The 20,984-nt window shown below is 36.2% G+C and overlaps 1 pseudogene; it reads left to right on the plus strand.

Moving 5' to 3' along the window:
* The window catches only part of LOC131053392 (probable LRR receptor-like serine/threonine-protein kinase At1g56130), a 279,171-nt pseudogene that overhangs the window by 17,125 nt on the left and 241,062 nt on the right, over window positions 1-20,984 (plus strand).

Raw genomic sequence — 20,984 nt, forward strand, 5'->3', positions numbered from 1 at the left:
TACTTTTATAAAACAAGTCCCCTTCCTCTTATACCTTCCACGTTGGAATGGTTCCTTCAAAAGTGACATTTCTTTCCTCTCTTCATAACAAGGTAAGTCGATTCCTCGTGCCCTTTCAAATATAAATATTTCATCATTCATGCTTTGGGGTGTTTTAATAAATTAATCATTAAATTAATTTATTAAATATTTAGACATTTAGTGGATTAATATTTAGATGTAGGGCTATTACAGATATTATTGTTTCATTAATGATTGTTTTATTAATAATATCATTAATTTATTAATATGGAATATTCTTTTATAATATTTTCAAGTGATTATAATATAATATTAATTTATTTGAATTGAATATTTCAAGAATATTATTATTATTTAAATAAATATTAATTAAATAATAATATATAAATAAATAGTTAATACTTCTAAATAATCATTTGTTGATAGATATATTAATTAATAATAGTAATTGTTTCATTTAGGATATAAATAATGATCAAGGAGGGAACATGACAAAAGTGTCCACCTTCTTTTCATTGTGAGTTCCTCTCATGCACTTTTAGGTAGTCAATATTTTTTCTTGTAGAGAAGTCCCTGTTTTAGGTGGTAGTGTTATTTTGCATCAAAATATGTTATGCATATGCCCAAAATCTGCATCAAGTGCGTTATTCATTCCCATAGGCCACATGTAGGAATGCATCTAATTTAGATATAACTGCCAAAGTTTTCTTTGAAGATGGTCTTGTAAAATATCAATCAGCTTGTTAGTGACATCTTTCTTATACTTCATGACTAAATGAAAAATTTGAAGTAAACTCATTCATTAATAATGTTTCACTTGCTGTAATTTTGTTTGTGCATACAAATGCTAGAGAGGTTGGTGGTGTATGAATGATTGTTTCCTTATTCAACAAGTAGAGCATCCATTTTTTACTTTTGTACAAATGGATACAATTTATCATACATATGATAGTTTAGGATTGACCCATGGAAAATTTTGGGATTATTACATTCAGGTCTTCCTTCTTGTGTTAGGAATTAGTTGGTTGAGCGATCTTGTTAGGAATTGACAATTTGATTAATTAAATATTCCCTTACCAACATCCCAGTTAGCCTACATGAATTAAATGGGCTAAGTGTCTTCTCTTACACTCACTTCTGAGAAGGGGACATGACAGTTTCAGTTGAATCAATGAGTACAATTTTGTTCCTTGATATAGAATCACCCCAATCAGATGAGAGTGTTTTCATCCCCAAATCCACAAATAATTTGTGAGGGTTTTCATTCGCTGAACTTGTAAGCCAAGGAATTTTTTCCTTGATTGCTTCAAATTTGAAAATTTAAACTTGCAAAGACAAAAGTGAATCCTCGAAGAAAGGTGCTAGCATTGTCTACTATATGTGCTACGAATTGGGCCTTTGATAATTATTGTCTCTCAAAATAAAAATATATAAAAAGATACCTTTTAAAATATTAAATTTATAAGCCACAAGGTCTCATCTATACGGCCTCTTAAAACAACACTTAAGTCATCCAAATATAGCAATAACTGAGTCCTAAAATTTGTGAGGGTTTTCATTCGCTGAACTTGTAAGCCAAGGAATTTTCCCTTGATTGCTTCAAATTTGAAAATATGAACTTGCAAAGAGAACAGTGGATCCTCAAAGGAAGGTGCTAGCTTTGTCTTCTATACGTGCTACGAATTGGGCCTTTGATAATTGTTTCCTCTCAAAATAGAAATATATAAGGTACTTTTTAAAATATTAAATTTATAAGCCACAAGGTCTCATCTATACGGCCTCATAAAACAACACTTAAATCACCCAAATCTAGCAATAATTGAATCCTAAAACATAACCGAATCATTAACTCCGAGAAGGGGACATGACACACTATGCTCTACAATAACAAACTTGTAACTCTAGATGATTGCTTAATTCCTGTCCAAGATTCTCTTTTATCAAAAGCATAGTTCAAAAGTAATAATAGAAACCTGCAAACAACATAACAACCCAATATTCAACATATAAATTGGTCTATCTTCCAATATGGTTGATTATTCTAGTTTGTCTTATTCAGGACAGTTTGTGTTCTGAACAAAAACATTTCTAGTTTTCTAGGACAGTTTCAATCATCATTGAATCCATCATGTGCTAATTAGAATGGGGTCAGTCCAGCAGAACACCATTTCTAAGACCTATTTTTCCAAACAAAAATCCGAAACAGAAATTGTAGAAAAAATTGTTCAGCTTCTATACTACTTCCTAGATAACTGGCACCTGTTCCGACACATCATAGATACCTTTACAAGTCTTCATCAATCTGATATAAGTTAACAGTGATCAAACTACGCAAGGATAATTTGTCAGGGATCATAAAAGCCTCTTAGATTTACTACAACAATGTTGAAGAAAATTATATCCCACCTAGATTCAATTTGAATAATTTATTCCAACTAATGTTTCTTTGTGTGAATCGTATATATTCTATCCCTGTTTGTTTTGGAAGAAATATCATAAACTGTGGTCTGTTGAAGTTGAAAATATTAATTGAATCTATGTATGCTTATCCTTTTCATGTCATTTATAAGAAATTAGCTTTACAATTATTCAAAGTAGTATCTAAATGGGGAAGACTCCAAATATTTCTCATGATTGTTTTTTCCTAATTTAGGAGCTTTTCATCAAACAATCTTAATGGAACATTACCACCAGAGCTTGGTAACCTGACCAAGTTGGAACAACTGTAAGTTTGATGTATTGCACCTTGAAACTACTAATTTTTTAATATAATAATGAACAAATACAGGCTTCATAAAATTTGTGAATGCAGTTATTCTCATATTGATAGTTTATTTTTTATATTTTGGTTCTTTCTTTCATCTATGAATATTAAAATTATAACATTTTCTAGCACACCAAAATGCAACTATTTGTTCGAATAAACTTGTATCCTTCAGTTGGGAAGGAATTCTATCATCTAAGCCAAGAGTTGAATATTTGAATTTTCAAATGTGTATAATATATCATAATAGATTTTCCGTTCTACAATGTTCAAGTCCACACCATGGTTTTTAGAATAAGTATTATTCTTAATATTCTTTTGCACATGAATATTTGAGAAAAGAATAAAGGAGAAACACAGTTCAAATCAACTCATAAATCATTGTCTAGACAATTCAGCAAATATGAAGCAAACCACCATAAATAAGCTAAAATATAGTACTTATGGGAGGAATAATTTATCTTTGTTAATTTTTTTTTGCAGGAAACAATATACAACAGTACCTTCTTGTCTTCTACCTTTAAATTCACTAATGAAATATTTACTTATAAAGATGCTGTAAATACTGTTGGCTTTCCAAATATGATCACATTGTATGATACACTACTTGAAATGGGATGAAATTAAGATCTATGAAATGGGCCATGTCGAATGATGAGATGCAAAGCATAATTGTAAGAGCATTTAATGAATAGCAAGCTTTCATCTCACGTGCATGAATAATAATGATTATGCACATATAAGATATGAAAAAAAGTGCTATCTACAACTTTGGTTTCATCATCCCTTGATTTGATGGAAAACTATGAACTAGTAAGCTGTATTGTCAAGTAAAAACTAAAAAATAAATTCCATAAGTATAACATGAACTTAAGGTCATGATTTTAAATTGTGGAAATAGACCAGCAAAAATTTTTAAAACGTTCAGAAAAGAATGCTTTGACAGTTATATGGTCTGTTATACTCTTCTATTATGGTCAGTTATTGTCTACCATGCTACATTTCTATTCACCACCATCTAGCTTGGATTCATGCTCATGTGATGTCAAAAGATTGCTGTCCCATCTTCTAATCGATACCATCACCTCCATGACTGATATGTTTTCCATTACTAGCAAATTCCAAGGTGTCGTATGCACCACAAACCAAACATATTATCAAAATGCTAGATCTTCTTAGTAAGAAACCTCTCAGTCTCTGTGTTCATCTTTTTAAAACAAAATGCTTCATATAATCTTAACCATTGTCCTTCCACTGAAGATGATCCATGAGTAACCGAAATGAAATCCAATATGTTCCATTCAACACAAATGGATATATCAGTTGTGGCTGGTCCATTGAGGGTGTATCTAATATCATCATTGTTTTGAGCCTTCAAAGAGCTCTCTAAATGAGGAAAGTCATAAACTTTATGATGCAAACTAGTGAAAACTGAATCTCCTAAATCATACCTATTCTCTTGTTCATACACATCAACATGTCCTCATTTTCTTACCTCAAGAAGATCTTCCCTTGCATGCTCAACTTGTATACATTCTTTCCTTGGAAGAAATAATTATTTAATGTATGAGTCTTTTTGTCTTCTTGCAATGTCAAACTGATTGCATCTTTCCTTGACCTCTTGCAAGTGCTGTCTTGCTTGGGCAGAAAGCAACTTGGACTTCTTAGCTCTTAGTGTCCACCTATCACACAATCCTTGTGTCCTTTTGACATCTTCCATAGTATGGTGAACAAAATCAGGCCCTTCGTGGTTTGAATCCACAATATATATTTCATGTGTAACACTCTCAACTTGAGTACCACCATAGGATGACTAAACAACATCATTACCTTCATTTGAAATGGATGCTACCTCATGATTAGAACTGCTGTTGCAAAACTCAGAATAGGCGTCAAACCTTGGAATCAGGCTTTCAACACCTCTAATGGGCTGATCCAAGATTGTAATTTCTTCAACTTTGTGATCAACATGATGACCCAATGGTTTTCTATGTATCTCCATTCGATCCAAAGTTATTTCTTCTTTTCAACTCCCACATGATGACTGATATTCACATTCATTGTGATCACACCAATCTTGTAGCATATCAAGTATTGAAACTATGACATCCTTATACTCAATCAAAGTGTCAACATCATAAAGGTGAGGCATCGACATACAAATTGATATATGTTCTTCTCTGACTGCTGTTATAAAATTAGGCTGTTGGCAAGTAGAAGTTCCCAATATTGCCTCATGCTCATTTATTCTCTAATGAATGTCTATCATGCTACATTTCTTGTCACCACCATCTAGCTTGTATTCATGCTCATGTGATGTCAAAAAATTGCTGTCCCATCTTCTAATCCATACCATCACCTGCATGACTGATATGTTTTCCATTACTAGCAAATTCCAAGGTGTAGTATGCACAAAAAACCAAACATTATCAAAATGCAAAATCTTCTTAGTAAGCAACCTCTTAGTCTCTTTGTTCATCTTTTTTAAACAAAATGCTTCATATGATCTTAACCATTGTCCTTCCATTGAAGATGATGCATGAGTAACTGAAATGAAATCAAATATGTTCCATTCCACACAAATGAATATATCACTTGTGGCTGGTCCATTGAGGGTGTATCTAATATCATCAATGTTTTGAGCCTTCAAAGGGCTCTCTAAATGAGGAAATTCATAAACTTTATGATGCAAACTAGTGCGAAATAAATTTCCTAAATCATACCTTTTCTCTTGTTCATACACATCAACATGTCCTCCTTGTTTTCTTAACTCTAAGAGGATCTTCCCCTGCATGCTCAACTTGTATACATTCTTTACTTGGAAGAAATAATGATTTAATGGATGACTCTCTTTGTCTTCTTGCAATATCATACCGATTGCATCTTTCCTTGACCTCTGGCAAGTGCTGTCTTTCTTAGGCAGCAATAAACTTGGAGTTCTTAGCTTTTAGTGACCACCTATCACACAATCCTTGTGTCCTTTTGACATCTTCCATTGTGTGGTGAACAAAATCAGACCCTTAGTGGTTTGAATCCACAATATATATTTCATGTGTAACACTCTCAACTTGAGTACCACCATAGGATGACTCAACAACATCATTACCTTCATGTGAAATGGATGCTACCTCATGATTAGAACTGCTGTTGCAAAAATCAGAATAGGTTTCAAACCTTGGAATCAGGCTTTCAACACCTCTAATGGGTTGATCCAAGATTGTAATTTCTTCCACTTTGTGATCAACATGATGACCCAATGGTGTGCTATGTATCTCCATTCGATCCAAAGTTATTTCTTCTTTGGGACTCCCACATGATGACTGATTTTCACATTCATTGTGATCACACCAATCTTGTAGCATATCAAGTCTTCAAACTATGACATCCTTAAACTCAATCAAAGTGTCAACATCATAAAGGTGAGGCATCAACATACAAATTGATTTATGTTCTTCTCTAGCTACTGTTATAAAATTAGGTTGTTGGCAAGTAGAAGTTCCCACTATTGCCTTATGCTCTCATTTATTCTTTCGTTAATGTCTACCATGCTACATTTCTTGTCACCACCATCTAGCTTGGATTCATGCTCATGTGATGTCAAAAGATTTCTGTCCCATCTTTTAATCCATACCATCACCTCCATGACTGATATGTTTTCCATTACTAGCAAATTCCAAGGCGTAGTATGCACAACAAACCAAACATTATCAAAATGCAAGATCTTGTTAGTAAGCAACCTCTTAGTCTCTGTGTTCATCTTTTTAAAGCAAAATGCTTCATATGATCTTAACCATTGTCCTTCCATTGAAGATGATGCATGAGTAACCGAAATGAAATCAAATACATTCCATTCCACACAAATGGATATGTCACTTCTGGCTGGTCCATTGAGGGTGTATCTAATATCATCATTGTTTTGAGCCTTCAAAGGGTTCTCTAAATGAGGAAAGTCATAAACTTTATGATGCAAACTAGTCCAAACTGAATTTCCTAAATCATACCTTTTCTCTTGTTCATACATATGAACATGTCCTCCTTGTTTTCTCACCTCAAGAAGATCTTCCCTTTCATGCTCAACTTGTATACATTCTTTCCTTGGAAGAAATAATGATTTAATGTATGACTCTCTTTGTCTTATTGCAATATCAAACTGGTTGCATCTTTCCTTGACCTCTTGCAAGTGTTGTCTTGCTTGGGCATCAAGCAACTTGGACTTCTTAGCTCTTAGTGACCACCTATCACACAACTCTTGTGTCCTTTTGACATCTTCCATAGCATGGTGAACAAAATCAGGCCCTTCGTGGTTTGAGTCCACAATATATATTTCATGTGTAACACTCTCAACTTGAGTACCAGCGTAGGATGAATCAACAACATCATTACCTTCATGTGAAATGGATGCTATCTCATGATTAGAACTGCTGTTGCAAAAATCAGAATAGGTGTCAAACCTTGGAATCAGGCTTTCAACACCTCTAATGGGTTGATCCAAGATTGTAATTTCTTCCACTTTCTGATCAACATGATGACCCAATGGTGTGTTATGTATCTCCATTCGATCCAAAGTTATTTCTTCTTTGGGACTCCCACATGATGACTGATTTTCAAATTCATTGTGATCACTTGTAGGCTGCAAACTACAAACAAGCGATTCTTCTTCCTTTCCTTGTTCGTGCACATTAAACTCTTCACTTTTTCCAATGGCTTTTTAACTATCTTTTGATAATTTTTCATCCTTTGCTGTTGTATATGGACTTGAAATAGTCAAGCCATCTTCATTCTCATCTGGTAAACCGAGAACAATGTGAAAGAAAGGAAGTCACGTATCTTCTTAGGAAGGGAGAAACACTTATGGTAGCTGCTCATAATTGTATCATTTTTTGCCATAGAACGAGGTTTCTTAATTGTCCTTGCAGATGGAGATGAAACCTTCAAATACCCAAATTTCCTTGAATGTGAATCATCAAAATGTTGCAATGCTTGATTGTTTTGTTGTTGTTCTTCTATTAACTTTGCAGGGCCCTTCGTTATTTTCTCCCAACTAGGTACCTTTTCCTTCACTGGTGAAGCAGGAAGGAAGGTAGGTAATAATCTTCCATCCTTAATTCTGGCCATTGATGTAATCAACAACTAAAGTAAATTGATTTCTACCCTCAGGCTGACAGAATCAAGGCACTAATACCACTGACATATATTTGGATGGGGTTTGACTGTTTTTGTTTTTGTTTTGATTGGTTTTGAAGTTTTATGCAAGATTCTTGAATATTATTGTTACCTATTTTTCACTTCAGGCTGAAAAATAGGTTAAGATATGCTAGTTTTTTACAAAATGAAACAAGTGTGTACTACTTCTGCTATTTTGGTGTTCCAACTGCACTAAGGAATGAGCTAAAGATGGTATTTTTAAATACTTCTAGTTTGTAACAGCAAGAGAGAGAGACATCTCATCAAAAGGAGAAGTATTTTTTATTAATATTCAAACATGCGTCCCACACAAAGAGCCGTGAGACTAGCTACATGCATCGGGTGCAGAAAGGAAATACACAGACATGTATACATAAGTACAAAAAAAATGAAGAGAGCATGTTGAGAATGGAACCAGTCATTGCCTGAATGACTGGAACGGTTGGAGTAGACTCGATGTTGCCTTTGTCTTGTTGCTTCACCCTGGTCCGTATCCGCTTTCCTCCTGGTATCTGCAAAAGAGTTAAAATATGCAATGCGTTAGAACATTTTGTTCTAAGCAATGGCTGACTACATTCTTAACATGTGTACTACTGCATGCATATATATATATATAATCCCTACATGCATCAGATGCATATAACTAGCATCACAGAGGGATCTCAAAAGGCAAATATCAGATCAAAGGAAAACCACCATACATATGCATATTTTTGCTAACATGTTTGTTTCATGTGTAGGATTTGGAAAAAGGACAGCTTGCTGGTCATAAAATTCACAAATGAGTGGGGATAAATGAGGCTCCCACAAGGGTTGAGCCCAACTCATATGAAACAATAGCAAGGTCTCATACAATTAAGTTATATCAGAGCTGGTGATAGAAAAAGAGTAACAAAACGCAAGTATGCGATCACATGATTAGCCAATAAGCATGATAAGGCTGTCCTTTCTAAAGGATGTGGACAAGGTATTTACGCATGCTAATGAGATATGCAGTGCATACATAAAGCTGTACACTAAGTATAGAAAATGCAACATTCAGTTTTTCAGACTCAGTGGGCAACAAATAGTAAGGAATACAATGCATTTTCAGAATCATAATGAAGACATTTTCTAACGCAATGCAAGATACCATTAAACACAATTATAGAAGGGATGCATATAATCAAAGATACAATCACAATGATCAATTTTCAGAGGCATGCAATCAGTTTTCGATAATGATACAGTAAGTCCCTATGACTAGATGCAATGGTAAAATACAGTCATAAGATTTTTTTTGAGATAGATCATGAAAGGAATAGTCACAGCAGATTCAGAGATGGCAAAATCAGTCATGTCAAAAAGAACATCATAGCAGCAATGAATTTTCAGCGTTCTGGGTTAATACTAGTGGCTGAACAATGATGGAAATACACCAAGCATAAGGTGTTATGACATAAGCAACCATCAACGTTGAAGATATGATAATTAAAGGATTTTCGACCATAACAATATAAGCCTTTCAGATATGAGCTGAATGTGTAAAGAATTGCTAATGCCATTATCATTTTTTGAAATCCAAATGAGATAAAAATGAAGAGAAGCATCATTTGCTTTTACTAGAGCTACTGGAGTTTTCAGAAAATGAATATTTTCGTAATAGTTTCAGACATAGACCAAATTTCGAAAAGCAAAAGGAGGGTTTATAATGCTTTTTCCACCATTTTCAGTCCTTAGAGGTGTTCAAAACCAGAAAATCAAAACCAGAACAGAAAAATGGAAACAGAGGGAAAATCACCTGAAGCAGTCATTAATGGCCAGCACACAGCAATATGGTTTTCACATTTTTTTTCAGTATTTTTTTTAAGAAAAATCTGATAAAACCATTATTTTCGAAAGGCTATGCTCAGAAAATCAGAACCAGAACAGAAAAATGGAAACAGAGGGAAAATCGCCTGAAGCAGTCATTAATGGCCAGCACATAGCAATATGGTTTTCACATTTTTTTTTAGTATTTTTTTTTTAAGAAAAATCTAATAAAACCATTATTTTCGAAAGGCTATGCTCAGAAAATCAGAACCAGAACAGAAAAATGGAAAAAGAGGGTTACCAGTGGCAGCCATTAATGGCGAAGAATACCTGCAATTCCTTCTAAAAACCCATGGAGACCCGAAAATCGCCCAAAAATCAGAAAAACGCATGCCCAGCTTGTTATTTTTTCAGCAAAAAGTATGCAAAATCAGGCCACGATAGCCCAGTATGTGCCCAAAATTAGCAAAAGCGAAGGGTGCTCTCATGGCAATACCTGTGCAACTACCGAATCAAGTTTTGCCTTGCATTTCCTACATTTTCTTCCAGAAATGGCATAGATTTACCACAAACCCTTGGTGAAGCTTCACGGCAGCAGAGAAATGAGAAGTGCAAAAGTATCGTGGGGAAAGAATGATCACTTTAGGGTTTTCTTTTCCCTTTATCCTCATCGTGGACTTTAGGCATTTTTGCCTTTAAGTTTGTTTTCATCTCTTTTTCAAAGACCACCTGAAGCCTAAGGTCATGTTATCTTTCTCTTTGTTTAAGAATTTATCAAGTGATTCATATTTTTCACTTAATAGTTTTTTTTTCAATGTAAATTTTTGTTAAGTGATATTTATGAATCACTTGATAAATTTTTCTTTCATAAGGACTTTAGAGCATAAGTCAATCAAATAAAAATATAACATATATTAATTAAAGCACTTTTGAAATTTAATATTTAATTAAATATTTATTTTATTTCATCTTTATATTTAAAAAGGCAAAAATAATAATAAATGAAATAATAAAGTATTTTTAAAGTGATATAATTCTCTTTATTAATTTGTTTTTATTATTATTTCATTTATCACCATTTTTTGCCTTTAAACATAAACGGGAAATAAAACAAATATTTAATTAAATAATAAATTTCAAAAGTCACTTTATGAAATGTATTTTTATTTTTATTTGATAAAGTCAAAAGAGAGATATTTTTTGCATTTATGAAGGCTTGCAGGCCTGTCAGGGATATTTTAGAGTCATTTATGATGCATTTAAGGGCTTTTATGGTTGCAGTATGGGTGGCTTGACTTTTTGGCTCAAGTACATTCCCTTTCAGACATGTTTGGGGCCCTAAAAGTGGGTTTTTTGAGTCTGCTCGACCCAAGAAGAGGTGGAGTCTTTTTTACTGCCTTTGCAAAAAGCATATATACTAGAAGACTTCATTTTTGTAAGGGTTCTTCTTCATTTATCTTTTGGCAGACTGTAATTTTTGAGTTCTCTCTGCAGGAAGGAATGTTTTTGTAACACATTTTCAGGAAATATAAAGCTTGGTGATACCTTTTTTGGCAGGGATAATAGCTTGGCTCACCTCTCTGTTTCTCATTTTTTCTGTTATTCTGTCTTTAGTGTTAGTCAGTTCTCTGTGGTTGGCCTTTGCCCCGTTAAAATTACACTTTCTGTTGATGCCTTATACAGAAATACATATGTTCTTGCAGGTCATAAGCTGTGTTTTTTAGTAATTATCAGTCTTAGGTTGTGAAAGGAGTTTTTTTTTCTCTTAGGACTGTGATTATCCAGCCTTCTTATGAAGTATTGATGCAAAGATTATGGGTTGTTGGTTAGTGTAAAAGAGCTTTATTATCACTGTTATACTGTGTATCTTTTGCTTAGTTGGATTTCAACATATCATCTGGTGCAATCACCTTAGATTCAAATTTCAGTTTTACATGTTCTCCTCCTTACTCTTTTCCTTGAAGAAATTGTTACTTTAGGTGCAGAATTTGAAAAGAACCAGCTTACTTTGGAGGTTCACTCCAATTTTTAGGCAACCCGTAGGCCTAGGAGGGTTCCCATGTGTCACAAGCCTGCTGAGTTGATAGCTTAGCAAATAGGGGTGCAAGTTCAAGTGATAACAATTATGTAAAGAGATTGTTGATTTAATGTAATAAGATGCATAACACATAAGGAATATAATCAAGAAACTTTCATTTGCTTAAAACAACAGTGTACATACCATTGACATGAACTCATAGGTCTAAAGTAAATTTCCAGCCAATAGAAATATAGAAATCAGCTCCAATTAATATTAAAACCCTAAATACACTCTAGGGTTTGAAATCCTTCTTCCCAAAATGGAGTAGCTGACTGAAATAGAGTTGGAAATAGATGGGAATGACTTTTAGAAGGTCTGACTTGCAACCAATTGTAGAAAACTTGCCCTCAAACTGATAGATCTGCTCAAAAAACCCCCAAAGAAGGCTGCCATATGCACACTGAAGCTGAATCCCGATGGACACTGACACTCTTAGAGGCAGGTTTTCATCCAAATCCCCTAATGCTTCCAAAAGTTGGTGTTCCTGGAAGCCCAAAGCTGTTGAAACCCTCATGCAAGCTGCTGATCTGAAAATGGAGATGTAAGAATGAGAGCAAATGATATGAAAATTGTTTTTTATGAGCTCCCAAGAAGTTTTCCCTATTTGGGAGTTACTATTTGGGCTTTTAAAACCTAAAATAACCTTGAGGGTCTATTTCCTCATTGAAAATTTGGCCCCCTTTTAAAAACAACTTGAATTGCTAGGATGGGGTGCACTTTTCACTATTCATCTTTATGTTTTTTAGTTACTATTCACATAAGGCCAACATTGGAATTTTAATTTTAATCATAGATATAACTTCCAAATACCAAACTAGAAGACCTGTGAAACTCCCAAACTAAATCCCACAACCTTGGGCTGGGTCCCAAACCACTCTGCTGACCTACGAGACCCCAATAGTAGGTCAACCTCCACCAAAAATCTAAGAGGCCTAAGGAAGGGACATTACAGGTTCCACCTTTTTTTTCAATAGGTAGTGATTTCTCCTCATCTAACTCACAAGGATTACTGTCTTGACCTTTCTCTATGTCTTCTTCCTCTTCATTGTCTGATAAAACCTCATGTAGTGAATTTTTCCTTTTCCCAAGAACCTATGGCCTGGCTCCCATGGTTCTCTGCAACTAAAACAAAGTTGCATCCTACGAAGTTCGCTGTGAACATCATTATCCGATTTGTTTTTTTGTGGCCCATCTTTTAGGAACGATTTCTCGTCTTTGTCTCTCTTTTGAGGGAAACCTTTGTATTGCAATTTTTGTTCATTGTTGAGGAGTCCATGTCTTAGCCCTTTTATAGCATCTTGTAAAGTAGATGCATCTAATGCCTTTATCCACCCTTTCAAATAATTTGATAATTCATCAAAGAAGAGAACAATAAGTCTGCTCTCTAATATATTTGTTATCATAGAAAATTGCAAAAAAGGTTTTTGTATGGAAAGTACAAAATTCTTTCCTCATAACAACTTTGAATGAAGCTTCATCCTTTTTCTTTGAGCAAAACAACAACTTGCTATCAGTTGAGAAATGTCTCTAAATTTGTTCCCCTTGTTTCCTATATAAATGTGTGCTGAAAATTGAATCTTGATTGATGATAACATTTCTCCACTCATACCTCTTAGGGAAAAATATCTTTTATAATTAATTCCTACATTTTGTCTACCATATTCTAGTAGGAATTTATTGATCATGTGGCAAATTTTGTTTGATTACAAGAACAATTATTACTCTTGTTGACTGAAAAGGTATATTGATAGTGCTGGAGTAACTGGAGAGATTCCAAGCACTTTCAAAAATCTACGGAAATTGAAGAATGTGTAAGATTCTGCTCTAATTCTTCACAGCCAATGTTCTTTATGTTAGATTTATAGTCTTTATTATTATGTTCCACCTGTTGGGAGTTCTTTTTTTTTTTTGGCTTGCAGATGGGCTTCTGACAATCTATTTACAGGCGCAATACCTGATTTCATTGGAAACTGGACTGATCTAATTGAATTGTAAGATATTTTTTCATCACAATTTAGAATTTATGGTTCAAGCATATGTAAATCATTTGGAAATCAGTCTAATACAGCCCAGTGTACACTTATTGGTATATACTGTCATTTAATATATGTATGTGTGTCAACATGTGTGCTCACAATTTTCTGGATTTAATTACCATATACATCAAATTGACATTGTACCTATGTTGGAAAAGGATAGAAGTTACAGCCTTTACCTTGCAGAAGAAAATTACTAATGTATGATACATATATACAATGACACATACATAAAAGGAAAGAGAAAGACATATATATGCATCTATTTGTGTGTGATTGTAGACACTATGTAAAATTCCCTCTTATTTTTTTTTGGATTTCAAGCACAACAACATTACAATGCACCCGTTTAAGTTAGGAAATATAATTCCAATGCCACTGAAAGGTAACCCTTCCACATTCTGATCACCAAGAGCCCAATGTGGGAAGGTGAGAGCATACGGTGACAAGGGGTTCATTAGATTTCTAATCCGCTGGAAATTACAATGCAATTACAAAACTGGGCGGCAAGCCAGCCCCTTCCACTTTTTAGTGGGATGAAGAACACAAACTTGGCGGTAAACCAGCCAAGGCAACAAAGCATAATAAAACCAAATCACTCTACTGCTTATGTAGCGGCAGGACTTTTAAATGAACTATCACTCAACCGCATATCTCAGCAGGAGGACAATATCACTCAACCACTTGCTCAGTGGGAGGACAAAACTGAATTACAAACATACAGGCGGCTAAGCCATCCTCTTCCACTTGTTCAGCGGGAAATATAACATAGAATGAATTGGTCAGTACTACTGAAGCAATTCTTACAATGATAGAAATGTGAAAGGAGATAGAGTGAAGCACATATCTTATGAATTCACTAACACATTCTAACCAATAATACTACTTGCTGTTTTGAAATCAAATACAAGGAAAACGCAGAACCAGCCATCCCGAAACCCACTAAATTGCTTGTAACTCACTCAAAACCCCATAGAATCATGCCAAATCAGAAGCAAATGAAGTGTATGACACAAGCAAACAAAACAATACCTCGGAAATGCAACATAAGAGCACCAACAACAATGCACACATCCCAATGCAATTTCGAAAATGGCATTTTTGCTGAATAGTTCGATTTGAAACTAAAAATTGGAGATTTATCCAAATGCCACACCAATATAGTAGACTTATTGTCTCTTCGGTACGCTTCAAATGAGCCATTACCCAAAATGATGCATTCAACACACAGGCAGCTACGAGCAAAATACACTTTCAGCCGGCACACACCAGCAAGACCAGAAAACCAGCAGCACACAAATCTTCACCAACACACCCAAAAATCACCAAAAATATCACAACTACGCACCACATCTAGGAGTGATGTCTCACACTCGAAACCAGAAGGAAGGATCTAGGAGGTACTCACCCTCGAAGAATGTTTGGAGTCATTCCGACAGCATAACGATATATTTTCTCTGGATACCCAAATGAGGAGCTCAACCTCTGTTTATATAGCTTTTCCAATCTGAAATTCAAATGAAACTGCCTCCCAATTTTGCCTCATTCCAATTGCATTTCATTTCATGGTGGACCCAAAGTGGCGCCCACTTTCCTAAGTCAAAATCACGCCAAGGAGAGGGGCCACGATTTTTGGCATTGTAATTTTTTTTTTAAAATATAAAGAATGAAGTCTCCGTTTAATCTCCAAATAAATCGCCCAGGCATGACTTAGGAAAAATATCATATTTTGCGCAATTTCCCATAGTATCAATAAGTAATAAAATAATTAAATAATAACCTTAGGATAAGGAATAATATTTAATTAAATTGCTTATAGTTCCAGTATTGATTATTAACGGAATCTAGATGAGGCTGAGCAATGAGGATCACTGAATTGTGTTGGGACAGGACCAAATCCAGGACTGCCAAAAATAGAATGCCCCAAACTGCTGCTTACTAAAAATAGTAAGTCATGAAATAATGCTCCAACAATTGTTTTTGTAATATCCCAGTTATTTTTTTTTTAATTTTAAGGCCAGCAATAACATAAACAAGAAATTAACCCGTTAAGGTTAGAAAACATAACTGAAACCATACTGAAAAGTAACCCTTCCACTTTCTGATCACCAAGTACCCAATGTGGGAAGGTGAGAGCATATAGTGTTGAGGGGATCATTAGCTTAAGAAAACTGAAACACAATGCAATGCTTGGGCAGCAAGCCAGCCCCTTCCGCTTATCCAGCGGGAGAACAAGGAAACTTGGCGGTGAACTAGCCAAGTAAGACACACAAAATAAGAATCACTCAACCGCAATATTTCAGTGGGAGGACTGCAATTACATAATAACCTTAACTCGACCGCTTATGCAGCGGGAGGACCATTACACATAGCTATCACTTGACCATTTATGCAGTGGGAGGACTGAAAATTACAAGTTGCTTGATATTAGGCGACAAGCTAGCCTCTTCCACTTTTTCAGTGGGATGAGAGTTACAAACAGAACTGGTTAGTAGTACTACTACTTAACCTTACAATAATAGAGATAAGAGAAGGGGAGTAATGCAGATTATAACACTCAGAACAATGAATTTTTGTGATATCCAATCTGTAGGCTGGAATTACAAATCAGCAGACTATGAAAATGCTAAAAAGCTCATAACTCCCTCAATATACATCCAAATCAATTCAAACCAGTCCCAAACCCATAATATTTCACTTGCAACTACAACCAATCAAAGCCACAACCCAAAAAATCCCTTATTAATTTTGCACGCATCCCAATGCAAAAAAAAACCATGCTATACCTGGGAATTTTGATTTAGCATAATAAATTCAAAACTCAAACAAACGTGCTATAAACTCACAAAGTTTATCGCCAGTGCTGGGAAGGAACAATGAGATGATACCCATAATCGTCAGTTGCTTCAGTAGAGAGGTATGATCAAACAGGTACTTCAGCCACAGGCAAACCAGCAAGTCTCCAGCATCACTTCAACACCAAAAATGTCTAAGAAAACTCTGAGAATGTAGCAGAATACAGTACGCAACTAGGTACTATGTTTCAAGTACAAAACCAGGAAGCACTAGGGAGACGCACTCCGAAGCCTCAAGTTCTGTCGCCAAACCGACAGCATAACATTACCATTTTTCAAGATGCCTCAAATGAGAACCCAATGCTCTTTTTTATAACTTCTCATCCAAATTCAAATGCAAATTCCCCCAAACACCACTTCATTTGCATTTCATTTCACCTCACGTGGACCCATGTGTAGCGCCATTCTCCTAAGTCAAAGCTCACGCCAAAAAGGCATGGACCCACGTTAATCACTTGGCAAATAATAGAGATGCAATATAAAATAATATTCCTCTAAATAATTTCGACATCCCTTATTACACATGACTTGCCGAGTTTTGGAGAGTCATGGCGAGTCACGGAACTATTCAGTCCAAACACCAAATCAGCAAATCTAGGGGCCTCATAACCATAAATTGCATGAAAGGAGACATCCTAATGGACATGTGATAAGTGGAATTGTAGCAGTATTCCCCAAGATGTAGCCATCTTACCCAAGCCTTCTACTAATCTGAAATGTAGTTCCTCAAGTAACCCTCTAACCACTTATTTACTATCTTTGTTTGTCCATCTGTCTGGGGATGGTAACTCGTGCTTGGGGTTAGCATAGTACCACATAATCTGAAAATCTCTTGCCAGAAGGAGCTTAGGAACTTGTTGTCCCTATCACTCACAATATAATGCTTCCCACTAGCCTTTGGCAACCCAGTGATGAAATCCATAGAGACACTTTCCCATTTTTGACTGGGAATTGGCAATGGTTGCAATAAACCAGCGGGTGCTGTGTGTTCATCTTTATTCTTCTGACAAGTATGGTATTCCCTAATGTACTTCAAGACATCTCTCTTCAACCCTTTCCAAGAGAATCTCTCTCGGATCTGCTTGTAAATCTTTAATAAACCTTGGTGGCTAGCAAGGGGAATGTTGTGAAAAGTTTGCAAGACCTTCTCCTTCAACTTCGATTCAGGTAGAAGAAGGATCCTTCCCTTATACAAAATCAATCCATCAACAAAACTGTACTTTTCATCATGAAAAGTGCCTTCAACAATGCTGGTTGCAAACTGATTTTTGGCATAATCAGCAAAGAATAGGTCCCTCCAATCAGCAGTAAGCTCACATATAGAGCTTAGATGGGGTTTTCGTGAAAGGGCATCTGCAACTATGTTGTTCTTCCCTTTCACATACTCAATGTCGAAGTCTTAAGCCTGAAGCTTACTAACCCACTTCTGCTGCCTTTCATTCAAATCTTTCTGGTGCATGAAATGCTTAAGACTGTTATGATCAGTCTTAACAACGAACCTACTTCCCACCAGGTACTGCCTGAATTTTGCAAGGGCATGCATTATGGCAACAATCTCCTTGTCATAGATTGAATATAGCCTTTCAAGCCCTCTCAGATTTCTACTTTCAAAGACAATAGGGTGCTTGTCTTGTATAAGAACTGCACCAACACCTTCCCCTGACGCATCACATTGCAGTTCAAAAGGCTTTATGAAATCTGGTAAGGCCAAAACCGAGCATGAGCTCATGATTTCCTTAAATTGATCAAACACTGTTTGTGCCTTTGTAGACCACTCAAAGGCTCCTTTCTTAGTGAGATCTATGAGGGGGGAACCCAACTGAGAATAACCCTTCACAAACGTCCTGTAAAAACCGCATAGACCCAAGAATCCTTTCAAATGAGTTATGTTCTCAGGTGGTGGCCAATCAAGGATAGCTCTAATCTTTTTGGGATTCACCTTCACACCTTTTGCATTGATGATGTGCCCAAAGTAGAGCAACTCCCTCATTCCAAACTCACACTTAGATTCTTTGGCAAACAATGATTCAAACTCCAGAATGCTAAGAATTTCATCTAAGTGTTGGAAGTGCTCCTTCCAAGACTTATTGAAGATGAGAATGTCATCGAAGAATATGAGCACAAACTTCCTCAACTGCTTCTGAAAGATTTTGTTCATGCAGGACTGAAATGTGGTTGGAGCATTAGTCAAACCAAAAGGCATGACTAGAAATTCAAAATGCCCAAAGTGGCATCTGAAAGCAGTCTTCTCCACATTAGAAGCCCTCATTCTAATTTGATGGTAGCCCAATCTGAGATCTAGCTTTTAGAAGTAAACGACACCATGCAGCTCATCAATGAGATCATCAATCCTCGGAATGGGATACTGATTCTTGATGGTTTTCTGATTTAAGGCTCGGTAATCCACGCACATACACATGGTCCCATCCTTCTTCACCAATACAACAGCCGAAGCAAAGGGGCTCTTGTTTGGCCTAATGTAACCCATGTCTAGGAGCTCCTTAATGGCTTTCTCAATCTCATCCTTCTGCTTCTCTGGGTAACGGTAAGGAGTAATCATGATAGACTTAGTACCATCTTCCAACTCAATGATGTGTTCAGTACCGTGCTCAGGCGGCCTACCTGAGGGTGGAGTCTCAAACACCATGCTCCTCTTTGAAATCAAAGCCTGAATGTCTTAAGGATAGCTTCTCCTTTCTTCAAATGAGTGGGATGGCATGACCATATACTCAGGAGATCTTCGAAGTGGCGGATTTCCAAAGACCTTGCTCTTGTCTGTGATTAGAGTTTGAATATCAGTAGTGTAGCTGTCCTTGTCTTCTAATGGGTTTGATGGCATTAACACACATTCTGCTGCCCACTCTACTTGGTTATGATGGATCAACCTCTCCATCCTCTTCAAGGATACAATCCGAGGACCCCCATTAGACATTCCTCGCAAAACCACCTTCTTCCCTTCAGCCATGAACTTTAACTCCATGGTTTGCAAGTTAAGAGTGATCTCACCAAGAGATCGCAGCCACTGAGTGCCTAGGACCACATCATCGGTCCCTCCAATATTGACAACATAGAATTCATCCTTGACTTCATAATTACCAAGCTTCATTGACATGTTCGACACCATCCGTTTACAACAAATTGTTGATCCATCAGCCACCATGACCTTGAAGTCTTCAACATCATTCGTGATAAGACCTCTCTTGGCAACAATCCTAGCATCAATGAAGTTGTGAGTTGCTCCTGCATCAATTAGAGCAACAAGTCGGTGCTCTCCCAATGCTCTTCGAACTCCGAATGATTCATTCTTGTGGAAGCTAGAGAGTTGGGCAACTATACTCTTATCATCTTGATCACTTCCAGGTCCTTCTGGAGCCTCTTCATACTCACTTTCCTCCGAATCAAGCTGCTGTTCTGAATTTTCAGAATCTGATCCATCAGCTGAACATGCTTCCATTTGCCGAGCATTACCCTTTCCATGGCATCTATGACCCGGAACCTAAGGTTCCTTGCATGAGTAACACAAATTCTTCCTCTGAAGTTCTTGACAGAGCTCATCATCCATCCGGGGAGGGAACTTCTTAGGCTAATTAGAAAATTTCTTCTTGTCTTTATGAAATGGGAAAGGCTTTGACTAAAATTTAGACTTAGGGGCAGCCAACTCCATGCTTCTAGCCTTCTTGATTGCATCAGCCAAGGTGGGCGGGTCAAAGGCTTTTACCTAATCTCTCAATGGTTCTTCAAGTCCTTTAGTGAACAGGACCACCATTCTTTTCTCCGAGATACTACTAACCATAACTGAAAGATTCTGAAATTCAGTTATGAAGCTGTCTGTAATATCCCACTAATTTTTTTTTTGTTTTTTCAGGCCAATAGCAATTCATCCACAACAATTAACCCGTTAAGGTTAGAGTAATAAGAAAAACAACTGAAAGGGAACCCTTCCACCTTTTGTTCACTGAGAGCCCAGACTGGGAGGGTGAGAGCATACGGTGTTCCGGGGATCGTCAACATCAATAAACAAACTAAACATTACAACTGCATGGGCGGCAAGCCATCCCCTTCTGCTTATCTAGCAGGATAGAAACTAAACTTCTTAGCAGTGAACCGACCAAGGGAAAGATTACAAGAAATAGAAGTTCAATCACTCTACCGCGTATTTTAGCGGGAGGACATTACATTAACAATCACTCTACCACATATTTCAGCGGGAGGACCAAAAACATTGAACTTATTACTTGACCACTTATTCAGCG

The sequence above is a fragment of the Cryptomeria japonica genome, chromosome 11 (assembly GCF_030272615.1).
Source record: "Cryptomeria japonica chromosome 11, Sugi_1.0, whole genome shotgun sequence".
NCBI classification, from domain to species: domain Eukaryota; kingdom Viridiplantae; phylum Streptophyta; class Pinopsida; order Cupressales; family Cupressaceae; genus Cryptomeria; species Cryptomeria japonica.